We start from the raw sequence: 20,596 nt of genomic DNA on the forward strand, positions 1-20,596 counted from the left end.
AATCTGGGGTCTTAATTCTTCTCAGAACAGTCTCCTCCTCTGTGTGAAAAAATCCAGAAAAAGTTCAACAGTGGAACAAAGCCACTCATTTCTTAATTAAATCAAAGCTTAATTTGTCAGCACTCACCTGTGCTTTTTTTAACTTCTAATGCTTCCTAAAACTTTTCTGTGCTCTTCAAAAGGCACACACATTTGGGTGAACAACACTTACCATCCTGTCACCTCTGTCCACACAGTTTTAAGTTCTCTTTTTCAAGATATTTCCATTCACATTTGTTGTCTTTCAGCTTGATCTGTACATGATAGTGTAATACTGCTGGCTAAATGAAACAAAGTCCTGATTTCATAGCTGAATATTTGGTATTGAGAATTTCCTGTTGTTGCAGTACCATAAGTTTTCCTACAAGAATGAGCTCTACTGGAACAGCGAAGTGGCTGAAACTCAGTCATTCCATGTGCCAAAGCAAAATTGTACCCTTTCACCTCCAACACTAGAAAACAGTTGGTTTTCACAGAGAACATGCAAAAAGTCATGTCCTGATGATTTGGTTTCCCAACTATGGAACTAAAAATATTCCTTTTGGCCTGTCAGAACAGCTGATCTTGTAATTCATTTCAAGATCCAAGTGACCTGCACGAAAAATGCCTGCTTTTTTTTTACTTTACTTAACCAATCTCAATAAGGCAGTACACTAAACAAGTGAAGAAAATGTCTTACTGAGCTGCAGCTGGACAATACAGCTTGCTTCCACTCTCTTTGACTTCATATTTAAAAAGAGAAGTCTGCTGATATTTACAATTGGAACCAGATTTTTGCAATATGCTAATGCAAAATGCATGCGGCACATGGGAGCTTCTGCCTGCGCACAGGACAGTTGTCAGCCTGTCAACATCTGCTCTTAGAAACTAAGGTAGAGTTGCTTGCAGCCAGATATCTGCCTTTATCTGGCTGCATACTTTCTCTCATGTACTCTGGGTTAAAACTTTGAAGAAATCTTTAATAATATGTCAAATAGGAGGTGTTATTACCCTACTTTGGAAAGACTTCTTAAGCTTTTTTAACTCTGATTAACCTTGTATCTTTACCAGTGAGAACTAGTGAGCACAGATGTCCTGGGTTCAGCTATAGCAGTCATTTTAATCCTTCTTAGTAGCTGGTGCAGTGCCGTGTTTTTTAACTTTCAGCCTGGGAACAATGCTGATAACACCGATGTTTTTAGTTGTTGCTAAGTAATGCTTACTCCGACCAAGGACTTTCTCAGTCTCATGCTTTGCCAGGGAGGAGGGGAAGCCGGGAGGAAGCAGAGACAGGACACCTGACCTAAACTAGCCAAAGGGGTATTCCATACCACAGCACATCATGCCCGGTATATAAACCGGGGAGAGTTACCCGGAAGGCCCAGATCACTGCTCAGGTCAGGCTGGGTATCGGTCGGCGGGTGGTGAGCAACTGTATCCTCTCCCCTTGTTATTTCACTAATCATTATTATCATTGGTGGTAGCAGTAGTGGTTTTGTATTATACCTTAGTTGCGGGACTGCTCTTATCTCAACCCGTGGGAGTTACATTCTTCCGATTCTCCTCCCCATCCCTCCGGGAGCGGGGGGAGGAAGAAGGTGGGGAGTGAGCGAGCGGCTGCGTGGTTCTGAGTTACAGGCTGGGCTCAAACCACGACAACAGATAATAACCCCAACGGCAAATCTTCACTAAGTAGCACAGAGCTGAATCCTGACAAATTGAGTTAGTAAGCACTCCAACAGGGTCAGGATCAGGGCAGTTGCTAGAAGCATCATCTAAAGCATCAGCAATGGTACTGTGGTCCTACCTGTCTAGCCAATTCATCATGTGAGTGAGTGATGCTAAAAGCTTTCCAAGAGCATAATTACTTTGGGATGGAATTATATCACTATCCAGGTGGTCGAGGTTTTCCCCAAGATGTTTCCAGTAGAGTCAGTGGAATGTTAATTCTAAAGAGAGGTGATGGGGTAAGGCTGAAGTTGTACATCCATACTGAGACTAGAGGTGCCTTCTTCCTTGGAAGCAGACCATTACACATGTTCAGGTAAAAATATGCCTGTTTGGAAGGAGAAAGAAGCCAGTGTTTTTATGGCTTTTTATTCTAGGTCCAGATTTAGGTCTATTCATTTTCTTCAACTGTGACATACACTGGACTAGTAGATTGCTTTGAAAGCTGTGAAGAAAGAGAGGAGTTGAAACTACAAACCAGGAGTCTGAAACCCAAATTGCTGCAGTGGCAGCTGTTGACAAGCACAGTATGGAAACACCTCAGAAACTAGTTAACAAGCAGCACATGATCAACCAAGTATATGGACTTTGCTGTGGGAGGTTAAGAAGGAGCTATCTTCCCTATGACTAAGGCATGTTTGCACTTTGAACTTCAGTCATGAGATCCTTTGGTTTCTGTCCATCTTCTGGTGGCTCCAGCGCTGTCAGCAGGATACCAGAGGCTGTCAGAAAAGATCAGCCTGAGCTGCAAAGCACCCAACATTATAGTATTCAGCTCCATTTAGCTCTTCTAATAAAGAGACTTGGTTTTGTTTAATTTGGTAGAATTCAATACTAGCATTGTCATCTGCCATACATAAAGCCCAAAGGGTAACATTTTCATTTAAACACTTTAAATGCCGTGTACATACTTATCTAGATATTTGCCTGCATGTTTTTTGCTGCTCAGATGGAAGGATGCTTAGCTCTATCAGTATATGGTGGCAGAGAGGAAAAGGCACAGTGCCAAAATGTTTCAAATCAGATCACCATCATGAGCTCTCCTATCTCAGAAGGGAAAAAAAATTAATCTTGCCTGCAGGTGGGCAAAATTCAATGCTGCCAATAAAAATGCAAGCAAAACTGCTTTTACATCTATGAAGTGTCTCCAGCTGCTGCATTATGGTACCAAACAAGTTCCACATGTCAGCCGAGGAATGCAGTGTGGTGTTAAAAAAAAGAAATGGCAGGCACCATCTGCATTCTTCTATATTCAGCAGTTGCCTAGAGAGTTGCTGCCATCGAAAGGAGCAAGATTACTTCTCTGCTATTAATAAGGAATCTTGACAAGACTGAAAAGGACTTGAAGGAGCTGTCATTAGAAAGTTTACATTCCACAGCATCTCCCAGCAAAATGAATGGAGCACTGAAACATGTAGGTACTTACCAAAACAATGAAATGTAGGTACTTTCTGCCAAAAATTTCCAGTAAATAGAACCTAGTTCTTCAAGAGGAAAGGTTTGGGGCAGTAGCAGATCTACATCTTTTTGAAGCACTGTTAGTCACTGTTTGACTTCACTTTTTATGAAGACTTCAGAGCAGCTCTATTGGGGTGGTGAGTAGGGGTATCAAATGTGTACTGGACAAGCCTTCATGAAACAGCTTTTAAATTTGTACCATGAAATCAGGAGAGACTCGTTCTGCAGCTTTGCTGTCAGCACATGTAAGAAGATCTTCCAAGGCAAGGACCACCTGTCTGTGTCCATACTCCCCCCGCCGATAGGAAGTGGCGTGAAATGAAAGGAAGATTAAAGGGATCAGTAAGGAAATCTGCAGCAACCACAAGATGCATCATTTTGCGTTGATAGGTGTATATTTGCTTGTGGATGTGAAAGAAGGGAAGGAGGCTGTTGTCATGTTGAGTGAACTCTGGGGCTTTCATCTGCCTGGGCTGCCTGCCTGAACGCTGCTGCCTTCTCTAAGCATGGTGTACCATGAAAGCTAATGAACTTGTGCAGAGTGGCATGGAGGTGAATATGCCAAGCAGCTCATTAGTGTAATGCTGGTGCATTGCTCATTGTTAAGATGCCAAATCCCATTTTGAGCCTGGAGGGTATGCAAAGGGCAGGTAAACAGTTAATGAGCATGGTTTTTGAATTGAGCAGCTGAATCTGTGCTGAACTTTTAAATCTTTTATAGCTGTGATATTTCAGAGTCCTAAAAATGAATCAGAACATCTGACAGGTACGCCATGAAGTTCCATATACACGCTGTGCCAAGATTTAGCACTGAGCATTTACCTTCTGATATGCTGACAAAGGGAAAATGGTTTATGCAGAGGTCTGTGGGCTGTTTTGCACCTAGAAGAAACTGGTAAAATTGAGCTTTTTACTGTTTCTTCTCTCACATAGAAAAATTCCATTGAAACACATGCAGTGGTTTCCTAGCATTACTACAAGCAAAAGGTTACTTCATCAATAAAATAATGGTGCTCGAAGGCTGAGGAGATGGCGCCCAAGGTCAATATTGAAATACAGTCAGCAGTGTCCCTAATGTTAAACTAATCCTCTATACTTACATTGCCCAGTTCATCTCAAAGCTCCTTCCTTTCTAAACAAACAGGGAATAGTTAACCAGCCTGAATTATAGTTACAATTGCAATGCAGCTTCTTTGCGGCATCTATTTACAATCCTGCAGTAAAACTGTGTGATTTTCTTCATCAGAAAATCACATATTTCCTGGAAAAAGAAGTAGCAAATTTAGGAGGAATTTCTCAATTTTCTAGAGGCAAAGAAAAATGAGAATGTAATGTTTCGTTTTGGTATAAAACAGAACCGCTGCGTAAGTTTCCATCTTTAGGTTTACAGATTCCCAAGGCTGGGTCCGAATCTGTTACTGACATCTCCTGCATTTTTGTAACTGTCACTCATTGCCCCGTTTGCAATATCCACATACAGGTGCTATAAGCTTTGTTGTTCCTGTTGTTCCTGTTGTTCCTTGCACAACACCAGTTGCTGACATCCCCATGTTATCAAAGCAGTGTGAACCATAAGGGTTTTCAAGATCTGTCTGGATGATGCCCTGAGCAACCTGGTCCTACCTCATGACTGACCCTGCTTTGAGAGGAGGCTGGATCAGAGATCCCCTGAGGTCCTATCCAGCCTGAGTTACCTGTGACCCTGCCTACCTGCTAGGGTGTACAGCCTCTAGTGCTGAAGCCTGCTGCAAGGGTATACGGAAAGGCAAATGAAAAATACCTGCCACAGGAGGGATTTGCTTTCAGAAGGATTTTGATGTACAGGAAGAAAAATTTCCAGAATTTGCTATTTCAGAGGTTAATCTTTAAAATTTTCTCGGGACAGGAGATTTTTTTCATTTAATTCCTCTCTAGAATATTATCACATACAGAACAGGAACTGCTGGTAAAGATGCAGGTGCATTGTGCTGAGGCAGGGTGTGGGCTTTTCTTCCCCACATATGTCATGAAAGTGTTTTTTATGATGTGGTATTGAGAATTCCTGAATCTCATCTAGTCATCTTCAGCTGCACTCCAAGCCCTTTTGCTGCAGTATGAGCTCCTCTTTCCTTCAGTAGACAGAAGTATTCGGACTCTGAGGCAGGCATTCCTGTCCAAGTCCATATTCAAAAGAAGTAGCCACAAAAAAAAAAAAAAAAAAAAAAAAAAATGGTAGAAATTAACAACAAAAATCTGTCAGAGAGAAAATAAATATTTCTGCCCCTTCCTTGATTTGAGTAAATGTACACAGAGAAGCAATTAAAAGAGGCTTAACTTAAATTGGTTTTGCAGATGAACAACAGTTTGGATAGCAGTGATTGCATATATAACATTTATCCCTTGGGTTAATGATACTCTCTTCCAATTCTCCTTAATCTCATTACAAAGTCAATAAATATTTCTTTTTCCCAACACTCTTCTCCAGCATTGTTTAGAAAAAAGAAAAGGAGAAGAGAGGAGAGGAGAGGAGAGACTTGAGTTTGAGGAAACTGCTGTCTCTGGAAAATATTTGCATTAAAATTACTCATTTGATCTCAAACTTCCTCTCTCAATGGCATTTCAGCACTCCAACAAGTGTCAGAGACCATATGATGTGTTATGCCTCACTTGAGGGACTCTTGGTACAAGGCATCTAACAATATTTATCAAAAACTTCCAGTAGTGTCCTCCATATCCCACCACCATACAAATACTACTCATATGCAGAGCTGCTACTGCTCTTAAATGTTGGTTTCCTGTCAATATATTGGATTATAAAACATTTTGCAATCTTCTCCTAAAAATTTCCAGCTCCTTATTTTTCAGCTGTCCATCTTGGAAATTTGACAGGAGAAAAGCCCTGTGGTCATTAGCTGCCTTTCTTTGACTACATATGTATTTTTTGTGTATGTGTATATATATACACATACATATGTATGCATGATCTTTTTGATCATACATATACATACAAATATATGTAGCTACTTAGCGATACCCAAATTATGTAAATTATGAAGTCAATTCCATTTATTGCCATAATTACAGCACATAATCCATCCCAAAGAATTAGGTGGATTGGGCAGAAAGTATCTGTCTAATTTCTTTTATCTTAAAAATTTTGATGTCTTTTGTGGTTAGCACTGTATTTAGTTCATTTAGAAAATATCTATCCAAATCAGCATGGTCAACTTTTTTTAACAATATCTCTGTTAAAACACCATCAGAACACAATCTGCTTTTGTTATGCCCATTTACAATCAACAAAGCTTTTTTTTGTTCCTTGAACTGTGCTTATCAGCTAAACCACAAGTGGGAAGCACAACAAATGTTTCAGAACAATGCCATCAGATACAGAAACTTTGTGATTGCTCCTGTCCAGCTCTTTATGAAAACTGCAGGTCACAAAAGATTACGATTCTGCCTTGACTGGGTTCATTTTTTAATAAAAAGGGGAAAGGGGGCAGGGAGCCTTGGGAAGATCAGAAGAACAGATTAGCTGTCTACAGAAACACTAGTTATGTATCATTAACTCCACCGAAGCTATTCATAGTTAAAGCTGAAAAATGCCCAAGTTGACATTCCTTCCTCCCATGCTGTCAGGGGAGAGGCCAGAGACAAGATTTTCCACTTCATCTCCCAGTTTCCTTTTATATACAGGCTCTCGGCAAACTGCTCATGTTGCCACAACAGAGACCTTGAACCTTCAAAGCTATCTACAGAGACAGACCCTTATCCCCAATCAATATGGCTCAGCAAAGAGGAGCTACCCACATATATCTCTTTGCAGGACTGGGACTTATGTTTTCAGCAACTGAACTTACTTTTCATTAAAGGGCAGAATGTCACTGCCAATTGGTCTCTGCAAAGAGAGCTAAAAAAGTCCAATTTTCATAGAACAATAAGAATGGGGACATGATTTCTTTGGAGAGCCAGTCATCACTGTGACAGAGAAAAGCCAGCTGTACACACAGCCCTGAATCCTTTTCTGTGTCAGGAATTAAGAGCCAGCTAATGACAGAGGAGGTGACTTTTCTCCAGAAGAGAGTTCTGTGTTAATTCCTGTCTGAATATCAACATGCATAACCTAAAGGAGAAAAGGCTACATTATTTCATTTTTCAAATAATGGTAAATACTGATTAAGGACAAGAATATTGTGCAATTCAGAGCAAGAGAGTAGCAAAGCAGAAATTTACTTGAAATCTTGCCTTCCACAGGAAGAATCACTCATCTGTGGAAAGTGGTGAGGAGTGGAAAACCTGAAAAGCATGACCCTGATGGGAAGTAACATTGAAAGGTGGAAGTTAGACACAAATAAGATGCTTTAAAAAGTGCTTAAGACCAAAGAAGCTTGGTTGGAATGCTCGCATCAACTTTTTCCTCAAATATTTTTTAAGAGAGGAGCCTAGCTGAGCCCCTGTGTGTCTCCACTGGCCAAAAGCTACCTCCAACAGAAATAGCTGAAGAAAAAAAGGCGAGATTGTTGTTTCAATTCAGCACTGCCTCCAAGCTCCACCATGCTGCCCAGCAAATGTTTTTTTTTTAGATCATAGAATCATAGAATGGTTTGGGTTGGAAAGGACCTTAAGATCATCTAGTTCCAACCCTCCTGCCATGGGCAGGGACGTCTCACCTAGACCATGTTACCCAAGGTTCTGTCCAACCTGGCCTTGAACACTGCCAGGGATGGAGCAGTTACCACTTCTTTGGGCAACCCGTTCCAGTGCCTCACCAGCCTCACTGTGAAGAACTTCTTCCGTATATCTAACCTGAACTTCCCTGGTTTAAGTTTAAACCCATCACCCCTCGTCTTATTGCTACAGCCCTTGATGAAAAGTCCTTCTCCAGCATCCATATAGGCCCCCTTCAGATACTGGAAGGCTGCTATGAGGTCTCCACGCAGCCTTCTCTTCTCCAGGCTGAACAGCCCCAACTCTCTCAGCAGGTCTTCATACAGGAGGTGCTCCAGCCCCCTTATCATCCTCGTGGCCTCCTCTGGATTTGCTCCAACAGCTCCATGTCCTTCTTATGTTGAGGACACCAGAACTGTACACAATACTCCAAGTGAGGTCTCGCGAGAGCAGAGAGGCAGGATCACCTCCTTCGACCTGCTGGTCACGCTTCTTTTGATGCAGCCCAGGATACGGTTGGCTTTCTGGACTGCCAGCGCACACTGAAGCCGGCTCGTGTTCAATTTCTTGTCAACCAACGCCCCCAAGTCCTTCTCCGCAAGGCTGCTCTGAATCTCTTCTCTGTCCAACCTGTAGCTGTGCCTGGGATTGCCCCGACCCAGGTGTAGAACCTTGCACTTGGCTTGGTTGAACTTCATGAGGTTGGCATTGGACCACCTTTCAAGCATGTCCAGGTTCCTCTGGATGACATCTCTTCCCTCCAGCATATTAACCGAACCACGCAGCTTGGTGTCGTCAGCAAACTTGCTGAGGGCGCACTCCATCCCACTGTCCATGTCGCCGACAAAGATGTTGAACAGGACCGGTGCCAACACCGGTCCCTGAGGGACACTACACATTACCGGTCCCCAACTGATCATTAAGCTGTTGATCTCAACTCTTTGCATGCAGCCATCCAGCCAATTCTTTATCCACCAAGTGGTCCATCCGTCAAATTGATGTCTCTCTAGTTTAGAGATATCATTTGTTTAGGGGTACCCGTTAGCTCTTCTTATTGTTTTGGGGATCCCTGCGTGGGTGCTTTTGCCATGTGTCACCCCACCCCTCTAAGGCAAGTCTCTGCCCAACACACACTGTTGCATAATGGCTCTTTTAGAAGGTTGAAGTGTTATTTTTAGAAATAAGGAATTGAGGAGTTCATGATGTTCCCATGATGTTTTTCTTTCAAGTCATTTAGTTTCCTAGGGTATGACTGCATTTTTCATTCAAGGAAGATGTAAACTTGTTCTGGTGAGGGTGCTGATAGAAGGACTGCTTTCAATAGAGGAGTTGCCTGTATTAAATATGCATAGGGAAGATGTCTAAAGATGTCCCTATGTCTAAAGATCCATAGGGAATATTAAAATGTTTTAATAACTGAAGTGTAAGGACAAAGAAAAGGGAGGAATGTAGGTGCACGTTAATGGCAAAACCAAACCAAAATAATACGATAAATGATCTGCACACTTGTGACATGATGTTAACACTAGACCTGAAAGCCAGCTAGCAGGGAAAAATTCTGCATAGACTAAGAAATGCTCCCAGTGAAAGTCCACAGAACTGTAACATATTCCTCCCAATTGATTTCTCTATGTTTGTATTTACAAAGCAAATATAAGATGTAGAGACCCCCACCAAAACTCAGTTGTTCATATGTGACTTATGAAATGTCAATAACTGTGAATATACTCTAATATGAAGCAAGCCACAGCATGCTTCTGCTGCATCATTTGTACTGAAAGCCTAATAGTTGTGGGGGGAAATATGGGGTCAGTATCCACATGATAAGAATGAAATACAAATTGAATGAATTCATGTTGCCTACTCAGCAAGGCAACGTGTATTGTATTTGGCTTCATGAAAAATCATTCCGTGTTGATTATCAACACTGCAGCATTGATTACCCAGAGTACAGGCAAGCTGTTTAAAGCTGAAAGGACGAGAAAAAAACTCCTAAAAAAGGCCAGAGACAGCAAACAAATATCTCTCATTGGCTCTTGGGAATATAAGTGTCTCAGTGCATGACACATCATCACATGTGAGTGGGACATGGGGCTCAGCCAAGATAATATATCTGTTCTTATTACCTAGGAAGTAAATTCAGATTTTGTCCATCTGCTATGTCAGATGGAGCTTTTTCAATTTAAATGAGGTAGAGGCAGGTCTACCCCTCTATTGCCTTTAGGAAGAGCATAAATAAAATTCTGCAACACACTTCTTGCAAAATCCCATTCGTGTTTCCTTCATGGGTACATAAAATGGTGCCCTCGGCACACATACATAGAGTCTCATATGCGAAGTAACCAGGGAACCATTCACCAGGCAAACTGGATGTTAGGATCCCTGCCAGGAAGAAAGGGCTCATCCATCTCCTGTGCTCAGCACTGGACCCTTGAGCCTAGAGCCAAGCAGGCCATCATTTACAGGACTACACAGTCCTTGCCTAGTCTGCAGTCTTAGCCTCCAAAGCCAGCCAGCACAGAGAGGCCACTGATTCACTGTGGACATAAAAACTTGCTTACCCATTTTTTCTTGCATGGTGGAGAGACACATATCTCTTCAATAACGCTACATTGCTGCCATGGGTATAAAAAGACATCCTCAGCATTCAAGCAGAAGCAATAATGGTGTTAGCCAGCTAACTCCCTCAGGCACGCCAGACCAAGCAGGAATACTACCCATCTTAATTTAATCTTAGGCATCATAGAGCGGAGATTTTCTTAACTTTTGTTTCTACCTTCCTTATAATCAACCACTAAAAACCTGCAGTAATCCTGGTTACACATTACTATGAAGTTTTCTTTACCTTGTTTCATGCTGACTATTCCCAGGACAGTGTATATTAATCTTTTTCAAAACAGGCCTTGAGCTCACTCTAGAGTATAAGGTTTGCTTTTTTTCCGTAAGGGAGAAATGCAGATGATCTCTTTCCAAACAGGGATCAATCATCTCTAAAGAAATCTGTATTGGATTGTTCTCTCTTTTTGCTTAGTTACTTTTGAAATAAGAAAAGAACATCTACATCTCAATTCGAATGTTATTTCAGTGATTGTCCCTCATTAAAAACACAACTCAGTAATTATGGAAGAAGGCAGGTGGGAAGAGACTTTCAAACCAAAAAAAAGAGTTTGTTGTGATTTCACTAGCAAAGAGGAAGACAAGAAACTTCTGGAGAAAAAAGACAAAAGCATCTCTTCACTGTAGGTCTTCTCTCTTCCTTATAGGAAGCAATCATAATTCTCTAGCAATGCTTATTCCAAACAAGTCCTTCATAGCACCACTTCTAGCCTGTGCCTCACCCCTACCCCCAGTAGATTCCCTCAGCGGGTGATGCAGGTTTCAATCTTCTTCTGACCAAGTCATGGGGAGTTTCACCTGAGCAATATCATAGCAGGCAATGGGAGCCAAGAGCTCCTACAGGCAAAAAGCACTATAGAACAACATGATAGACATTTCAATTGGCTCAGATACTACATAGCATCAAAAATGCCAGAATTCAGTTAGTTTATGCAGAATCTCCCTTCTTAGTACCTAGGCAACTACTGTTTCTCATTTCAAACTCATTACCCAATCACAACTTTGCCTCAGGTTTGGGGTTTTTTTGCACACCACGCTTCTTGTAAAATTCATCAGGCCTTAGTGAAGTTTCCTAAACATCCCATGCTATTCCTATGCCTACAGTCCTCATATTAAGTAAGAAGAAGACGGATGGAGAACTTTCTTCCATGTTGTGAAGATCTGTTTGCCATTCAGGCCTGTCTGAATGGTAAAGCAAAACCTTGGTTTCATAGAATTATAGAATAGTTTATGTTGGAAGGGACCTTTAAAGATCATCTAGTCCAACTCCCCATGCAATGAGCAGCTACATCTTCAACCAAATCAGGTTTCTTAGAGCCCTGTCCAGCCTGACTTTGAATGTTTCCAGGGATGGGGCATCTACCACCTCTCTGGACAACCTGGTCCAGTGTTTCACCACCCCTACTGTAAAAAATTTCTTCTTTATATCTAGTCTGAATCTCCCCTCTTTTAGTTTAAAACCATTACCCCTTGTCCTATCACAACAGGCCCTGCTAAAAAGTCTTTCCGCATCTTTCTTACAGTATTTTAAGTATTGAAATGCCACAATAAGGTCTCCCTGGAGCCTTTTCTTCTCCAGGCTGAACAATCCCAACTCTCTCAGCCAACTCTCTCAACTGTGAAGAGCCTCTGTCTCTTCATAGCAGGCTCTCTTCATAGCAGAGGTGCTTCAGCCCTCTGGTCATCTTTGTGGCCTCCTCTGGACTTGCTCCAACAGGTCCATGTCTTTCCTATGCTGGGGGCTCCAGAGCTGAACACAGTCCTCCAGGTGGGGTCTCATGAGAGTGGAGCAGAGGGGGAGAATCCCCTCCCTTAGCCTGCTGGGCACTCTTCTTTGGATGCAGCCCAGTATACAATTGGCTTTCCAAGCCACAAGTGCACGCTGTCGGCTCATGTCCAGCTTTCCATTCACCAGTACTCTCAAGTCCTTCTCAGGGCTACTCTCAATCCCTTCATGTCCCATTCTGTATAGATACTGGGGGTTGCCCTGACCCAGGTGCAGGACTCTGCACTTGGCCTTGTTGAACCTCATGAAATTCACATGGTCCCACTTCTCAAGCTTAAGTCCAGGTCCCTCTGCATGGTATCCCATTCCTCAGGCGGGATTAGGTTTCTAATGCATTTGTCTTGTTTGGCTAAATATTGGAATTATAGCTGCTTTTTCTCAGTGTCCTTACCCAGTAGGCTGTCCATAACATGCAGAGATGAGAAGCCTGAAGCTCACAGCTCTCTCACAGCCCAGGAGACAGGCTGGTAAGAACTAGTCAGACAGGCTGGCGGGAAACATAGGGATTTTTTTCTGAGATTTTTTTCCATCATTAACTACATTTTAAAGTGCTCAGAATCAAGATATAAACATGCAGTAAGGGTCCAGAATTAACCTTCTGTATATGCCGTGTGGAAGACTTGTAAAATTTATAGAAACAGGACTTCACGTGTGAAACTGAGCCAGGTGGGCGTCGAAATGACTATACTCTGCCTATGATTCAGTCTCATAGTGGTAGAAAACATTCCCAGCAAACTATCATTGCTGTGTGTCAGGGTAGATCTTTCCTGAATGCCAGATGGAGGCTTTGTCCAGAATTTGACTGCAGAACAAGCATGACTGCCCTGGAGCGATCCCTGCAGACACACAGCTTCCGCCTTCCTGCGGGCAGCACAGCACCACAAGCGAGGGGCTGCCAGAGACATATCTGTGCTGTGCCCCCCAGCCTCAGCCCCATTTTCAGTCATTTCTCTTCTCCGTTAGAGTGGCCCCAAACCTGCAGGGGTTGCCTTTGGACACAACAGCTTCCCAAGAAAGGCTGTGCTGTGCCCATCCACTCACCTCTGCACCTCATTTCTGACTTGCCTGGCTACGACTTGGCTAGACCCAGGGATATGCTTCCCCGACAGCAGTCATTGCCATTTCCAGCAGCTCTGCCCTCTCCCCCACCAACCCCTTCCTCCCGATGTTCTTGAACACAATTTCATTACGTGACTTTCCAAAGCTCTTGGGCAATCTGCTTTCATTCTCCCACTTTCCTTATCAGTATTTATACTCTTAACTCCAGCACCTCATTCTTTATACATGGCATGTCCTTCTTCCTAATGCTTGATTACTTTTTGCACTCACTTATTCAGAGTGACCTTTTTCACTGCTAGTGTATTTATCGCTAGATGGCTCTCATAACCCTTGGGCATATTGTCATTTATCTTTCAACCCATTCAATTCCCTCCCCATCCAATTCAGCTCTGCTTAGTATCCCTTTTGTTCCTCCAAACATTGTACTGCTGAAAGTAAAGCATTTTAAATACTAAAGTAATAATAATAATAATAATCAATTGTTGCCTAGGAGCTTCCCCACTATAATGTTTCCAGCAGTTGCATTTCCATAGAGAAAGAACCATCAGATGCTTTCAGTACGAAAGACTTAAATGTCAGATTGAGGAAAGCAGCAGCAAGGCAGGAACTGGAGGATGACACAGCAGAGGGCCTGGGCGGACAGCACTGCTGCTGTCTGTGCCATCTAACTGCCAGTGCAGTAGATGGCACAGAAATGTCAAATAGTGTCAGCCCATGTATGATTCACCTGCCAGATCTTCCCCAGGAGAAGACTAAGGCAAGAACTGATTCATTGTGGAGAGAGTCTGAATACAACTTCTGGATCTTAATAATCTGTGATGTTTTTGAAGCAAAGCTTCATAAAATGGTGCAATCTTTAAACCCAGTCCGCACTTCTCTCATGTATTATGAAGGGAATCAGCCACACCCTAAAATTGGAAACCATATTGATTGGTTTGTTAATGCAGCTTATTTTATTTACATCTAGCTAAAACTGTTGCTAACACACTGTTTTCAAAATTACTTCATGAAAAATGAACTGGATTTTTAATGATGATAGGCAAACATCTTTTGAACCATAGGCAGATCCCAGAACCGAACTTGTTGGCAGTTTTAATGCCTTCAGTATTTTTCTGGACATGACAGACAATAATTTTTTAAGTCCATTTGCAAAGGCTGACTACAGGATGGACTCCAAGAGCTGGCAGTCTTCTCCAATGAGTGAGTCAACTCGGCTTCTTTGTTCTATACAGAAAGATGAAATCCATTTTTCTTCCCACTTTAAGATGTAACATAACCTGAACAGTCCGTTCCTAAGGCTTTTCCCACTCAACCAAGATGACAAATGCAAAATGGAAGCTATGACTGAGAATAAAGTATCAGCGAGCTATGTTGACTGAATTGTGGTGTAATAACCCATCCATTGCACAGAAAATGCATTTTCAGCACTGGTAAATGCAACATCCTGAAAATATCCATCATCTTGAGTGTACTGTTACATATTTACCTGTGGAATTTTATTTCCTGAAAGCAAGCCTTAAAATTAAGACACATAGTAAAACAGATGTACTTGCACAGTGACTGACATCCATCACCAGGATTTTAGCCTATTAGGATAAAAATGGAGGGAGCAGTGGAGAACATGCCCACATTTCAACAATTGGGAGGTCAAGAAACAGTTCTGCAATTCCCTACCTAGAAAACCACCTGTATGGAAGTCTATGCGGTGGTTTGCTGCCACCAAACATTGTTCCTACTGAGCAGCCAGGGCAGTTCAGAAGTCCTACCACCCCGCAGGTCTCCCTTTTCATTTCAAGAGGTGAAGACCGCACTTTACTTCCTCCCAACCCTAGCAGCAGAGCTTGCCATCTATCCCTTCCTGCAGGCAATATTTGGGAGACTTTCAATGCTTAAATTAAGCAACATAGGTTAGTGTTCTCTTTTCTGTGTTCTTCTCTTTCTGTTTCTGCTGGGCTGGTGCTAGCTGAGGCTCATGAAACATTGTGTCCTGAATTTAGCACTCCAGTGTTACGTGCACTTCTCAGTGCGATCGTTTCAGGTTGCCTGCTGACTCAGACATGCTCCAGCTTGCAATTGAATTCATCTCATTAGGTTTTCCCTTGCAACTACAGTTGATAGCAACTTGTATTTTATTATGAATATAAGTTTAAATAGTGATCTAATCTGAGCCAGGGCTTTAAGCAAGGGCACGTAGTACCTGTGGTTTAACCAACAGAGATAGCTGTGTAACATGCAGGCAGCAGCAAGTCCCATGGCTGCTAGTCCCGTTTTCCTACTCTTACCCTAATATAACAATTTCACTATAATTGGACAGCAGCAGAGAGGAATTCACATGACATTTGCTCTAAAGCACAATGAACAATGATATGCTACAGGCTTCATTGGATGGCAATTTTCGATGAAGTATTTCATTAGATCTCCTAGTACCTTTATTTGTCAATTTTTTGCCATTCTCATTAAATAAGCATTTTACCCATTTCCTGTATTTGGGTTGGATCAGAAGTGTTAAAGTCTTGTACTGTGTTTCAATGTTTAAATAATACAGTGCAAGCAAAGTACCAGCGTAAAATAATGAAATATTAATATCCTGTTTGGAAACTGCGTGATTCAATCAGTGCTGCACTCATCCACTGAGTTACATGCAAAGAATCTGTCCTCAGATGAACTTGTTTCATTCCCTGAGTATGTCCTGACTTCTTTTTTTTGGGGACGGAAATTATACCCCATCAATATCCATTGCTTTTGATCATGGTGTGATGAGGTGTGTTAGCCTAATAGAGAAAATATTGTAGTTTTCCGTCTTCTGTTTGTTTGTTCCTTTGCTCTGATTTTCACTAACCTGCTCACTCTCTTCAACTAGGATCTTTCTTTTATTCAGCTATTACTTTATTTCTAGGGAAAAAACCCACCATTGTGTAATAAAGAAGAAACAAGAAGCACTAGTAAGTGGTTCCTCAACGTCAAAAGAGGGAACTAAATTTAGAAGCCCATGTGAGAGGGCTCACAAATTTAGCTGTACCTAAAACCAGCCATTGCTCTGTGGACTCAGGAGCAGTTGGCTAGACCAAGTCTTTGATTGTGGTACCTAAATGAAGATGCAGAAGTACAACTTCAGCTAACTCCAGAGCCATCAGTTCCTAGAGTTCAGAGTGACAGTCATACACTTGTCTTCCCAAGCCTTCACGTGGGCTCTGATATGAGTCGCGTTTCCCACTGCAGCTTCTGGTGAGACTTTTTTCTGTCATGACTGCACATCAAGCTCACTGTCATGACATATCCTGCCACTGGACAGGCAGAAGCTCAAGGAAGCTTTATTTGCATGTCAAAGATTCATAATGGTAGAGGAAGCAAGCTACAGATAAACTATCTTTGTACCCAAAATACCAGGTTTCCTTGTCTTTAGAGAAAAAAACCCTGGATCATAAGGACCAAGTGTGGCAGGTGCATGGGTACAAGGGTAGCGGCAAAGCAGTGGTTAAACCAGGACTTGAAGCAATTCAAGTTTCCTGAGTTGGAAGAATTTCATGTGTGTTTTAAATGTAAACTTACTTAGGAATTCCCAGACTAATCCTTATAGGTTGGATTATTTAGAAAATAGTTTCCTCTCAAGGATTCTTCCCTTAGGTAATTGATAAATATTTATAATCCAGACTCGGTCTTAATGAAGATTTTTGCCTGGGAATAACAATTAAGAGTCTTTGTCAAAATCCCAAGTTGAAAATAACTGTCATTCAAATGTTATTGTTTTTGAGTATGTGTAAAATATTGCCTTCCAAGATCCAAGGAAAAATCTTTGTTGGCAAGTTGTTTGAAACAATGCCTAACTAAATGTGAAGGGGCTTGTCTTAACAGCATACCAATGAGGTGTAACCGGCAATCAGGTGTGACTTGTTTAACAAATTAACAATATGTTTCTCTAATAGGAAATTTGTTGCTCCATATTCAGCATTGAAGATTTGCAGCTACTTAAAAAATCTACAGAGACTTTCAACATAATTAAGGTTACATTTACTTTGAAATTCATGATGGCCATATAAAAGCAAACTACATCTGGAAAATCACACTTTCATGAAATTCTTTAAGCCTTTTGTTAAGGGTAACTCATTTACACCTGAAAATAAAAGAGAATTCATCACACTATCGGTAACAGTTGTACCCAATTCTGAGAGAGGTTTTGTGTTAAAAAAATCAGATGTCTTAACCTTATTCTTGATTTGGAAAAATTTCTGAAGACAAGATGAAGAGGAATTTGAGGTTATACAGATAATCATAATTCATTCCATGCTAAGCTACTGATCGGTTCCTGTTTGCTAATTCCAAATATTACTGCAGCACTTATCAGCTTCCTGCAAGTGGCCACTTCTGAACAAGTTTATCTAATCATAGATTTCAATGCTTATTCAGCTAATTAAACAGACGTCTCTCTCCCCAAATCCAGGTAACTGAGATGTGATGGCCTCTGTCAGCAAGTTACCTGTCTCCATAGCCTACATTTCCAGGCTCCAGAGCATGACAAACCTGCAGAAATATTTGATGAGAATCATAGACTGGAAGAGCTCTTCATGGAGCTTTACAAGTCCTGAAAAATGCTTCTGTTGATTTTGCTACTGATGTTGTTTTATCTATCTCCAAACATCTGTATGCTATATGGTTTTGAAAGACACATAAATACACCTCCACTCTTTGTAGCAAAGGTGGTCATTATATGGTATACACCTAAACATGTTTAAAGAAAACATCACAAGTGTTCATAAAACACACCCATAAAATACCATCTTCAAACTCTAGTTTCCAAGCCTCCTAGTGTTAGATTTCATTCTTTTTCTTAGTAAAACTATTGATCCAAATGGATGTAGATCTCTGAAAAAGCCACCTCCGTTTCAACCTATGCTTTGGCTTTTTATAGATAGGCAATAAATCTTACAAAAATGTGTTGAAATACCCACATTATGGATAAAACAAATATTCAAAAGAAACAGAAAGGAAACCCCACTTTGGAGCATATCATCATGGTGGACCTCCTAAGGAGAAGAGGATTTCTGATGAAGTACTTTAAATGCATTCTCTGCAGAATAGGAAGTCTTATAAACGCATTTCTATTAGTGATCATTTTAACTTTGTTAGTCTTTACATGGAAAATCACAGACCAGTAAAGGAATTCAACCCCTCTGGGCTATCTTGGTTCTTTTCCCAGATGACTTGTACTTCTAAATCTCCTAAGCAACAAGACAGGTACAACTTCCCTCAAGAGACTCTTCTCACCCTAAATTTATTTACTGTTTACAGTCTGAAAGTTTTTCATGAAGTGTGTCATAAATGTTCCTTTCCCCTGCTGAACAGGAACCATTTTCTTCTTTCATCCCCTTTGGGATATCCCACCCTCCTTAGCATGTTGATTCCTTCTACGTTTCCCCATAACATCTCTCCTCAGTGCTCTTTAAATCCTTTCCAGCTCTTTCGTATCACTACAGGGATCAGGCTCATCTCACTTATTTTAGAATAGTTGAATCTTTAATGATCAGCTAAAACCAAATCCCTGCACTGAAGATGGTAAGAACTAGATGAGTTAATCTCAGTACAGGTGATCAGAAAGGATCACAACATCATCAGCACATCAGCCTGCTTCCCTGTTTTAGTAAGATTTAACATGATATGTTTAGTGTATATTGAGGAATCCTGTAAGTCACAATGCACTTAATAATAGCCTTGATTTATGTGGATGCTTTTTTTCAGAGGAGAGTGAAAGACCTTATAATTACCTTATTGGCCCAGAATCAAGCATTTGCAGGAAAAAACCCCGAATTATAGGAAGTATGGCCAATTTGTAGCTTTTAAAAAAACAGAGAAATTAATATTTACCAGACTTTTCTCTAAGAGTCACAATAGTTTTCCATTAATCTCAATTGAGGTTAAAGAATTCTTAGTATTTAGGATACCATATGAATATATTATAAATCATAAAATGCATGCAACATAATGCACATTTTACTTTAAGTCAGCTTTCTTCAATTTGAGATGTTCTATTTATTTCAAAGGTAATTTTTTAAGCCAAATTCCATGACGGTGAAAGCAACATGGACTGAAACCAAAACATTTATGTCTTACCATAAAGCTAACGACAACGTACCACATTCTCCTGTTTCTGATTCCAGCAATGAGTGCTGAAAGTTTACAGGGGCATAGCAGAATACCTAGCATTAAAAATAAAAAGGTAATATTTAGGTGCACTCCTATTCTTATTAAATATTATTGTATTTAATCCACACATACGGAGAGTAAATCTGAAATAATTTGAAATATTTTTAAAAGAAAAGTTGTCCCTATGATTCATTTTCACAGGAGGAAAAAAAAAATCTTTTATTATAAATCACATGAAATATCCTGAGCAAAACCAGTCAGTGAAGGTTATTTTAAAATGGAAAAGACAAAGGTTTATTCTAACCCAATGAACATCTATCAGAGTTGAAATCATATCATAAGTTATTAAACTCTACTGTTCCTGCTAACTGTAGGAGATCTTCGAAATACATTATTCTACTGATGCTATTAACTTTTATGAGCTTAAGACCAAGTTTGGCTTTCAGGCATATCCAAGTAACTCCAATGACATCTGAGAGAGCTTTACAAATATAAGACAAGATTTCTGACCATATCGCCATATCTTTGTCTTGAAAACTCACAGCGGAGGTTAGGCAAGTCCATCTAGTGCAGAGAGAGAGAGTTACACACATAGATTTGTAGATAAATACATTTCTTAGAACTCCTAAGAAGTGTGCAACAGGGCCACACAAACAAGATGTTATGGAGCTCGTAGGCTGAAGAGGTCCAAATCCAGAAGAGGCTGAGTGTCCTGCTTGTCCACTGGAGTGATGTCCTGTCAGTCCTGGAGGTGACCTAATCAGTGAACAACGACTGAGCACCTTTTTGCCCACCAAAGCAGATGTGAGATGGTGATTATCACATAATTATGAAAACTAAAAACCAGACAGACACTTTTTGGTCATTTGCTACATGCCAATAGCACTACAGGAGCTCAAAAGTCAGAGGAAACACCTGCCATAATACATTTAATTTATAAAAGTAGAACGAACTCAGTGATACATTTTAAATTCCTCAGAATCACAGTTACTTGCATAGGTACATAATTTTTGGGTTTTCAAGCCCTGATCCCCAGAGAGCTGACCTGACATGGTGCCATGTAGCTCCAGACTTATGTTGTCTTGGCAGATGTGTACTGACAAATTTTTGTGTAATGTTGGCATCTTTATAGCTCCTTCATAAACT

This window comes from Strigops habroptila, chromosome 7, assembly GCF_004027225.2.
Source record: "Strigops habroptila isolate Jane chromosome 7, bStrHab1.2.pri, whole genome shotgun sequence".
Lineage (NCBI taxonomy): Eukaryota > Metazoa > Chordata > Aves > Psittaciformes > Psittacidae > Strigops > Strigops habroptila.